This window comes from Aptenodytes forsteri, unplaced genomic scaffold (genome assembly GCF_000699145.1).
Source record: "Aptenodytes forsteri isolate BGI_AS27 unplaced genomic scaffold, ASM69914v1 Scaffold188, whole genome shotgun sequence".
Lineage (NCBI taxonomy): Eukaryota > Metazoa > Chordata > Aves > Sphenisciformes > Spheniscidae > Aptenodytes > Aptenodytes forsteri.
In genome coordinates this window covers 816,847-817,426 of record NW_008794371.1, presented here as the reverse complement: position 1 = coordinate 817,426, position 580 = coordinate 816,847, and the positions used below count along the sequence as shown (strand labels likewise).

At 67.1% G+C, this 580-nt stretch overlaps 1 protein-coding gene across 1 annotated transcript in view; it reads left to right on the top strand.

Annotated features, from left to right (window-relative positions):
- WDR81 (WD repeat domain 81) overlaps positions 1–580 on the top strand; it is a 15,940-nt gene that overhangs the window by 3,522 nt on the left and 11,838 nt on the right. The gene's annotated exons all lie outside the window — the stretch shown is intronic.

Below are 580 nucleotides of genomic sequence, written 5' to 3'. Positions count from 1 at the left end.
TCCTGGCTTTGGGGCTGGGGACGTGCTCCTTGCTGATGGGCAACCTCTCGTGTCACCCCCCGGGGCTGCGGAGATGCCATTGTGTCCCCCCTCCCTGGCCCTGGGATTGCAGAGGTCCCACCGTGCCCCTTTCCCCAGCACGGGGGCTGCGGAGGTGCCATCGTGTCCCTCGACCATCTGCAGAGGTGCCGTCGTGTCCCCTCAACCGGCCCTGGAGCTGCAGATGTCCCATCGTGTCCCCTTCCCCAGCTCTGTGGCTGTGCAGGTCCCACCACGTCCCCCTCCCTGGGTCCCATCATGTCCCCCTCCCTGGCCCTGGTGCTGTGGAGGTCCCTCCGGGTCCCTCTCCTTGGCTGCGGACGTCCCACCTTGTCTCCCCCAGCCAGGGCCGGTCCCTTCTCAACGCCCACCCCTCCCAGATACAGCATCTTTTGAACAAGCTCCTAAAACCAGCATTTTTTTTCCCCGGGTGGCAATGGGGAAGTGAGACTTGCTGCGCGGCATCTGCTCGGCGGGGGAGCTGGGGCTCCCGCGGGGAGGGCAGGGGCGGTGCTGCGCTCTGCCGCTCACTCGCAGCCCC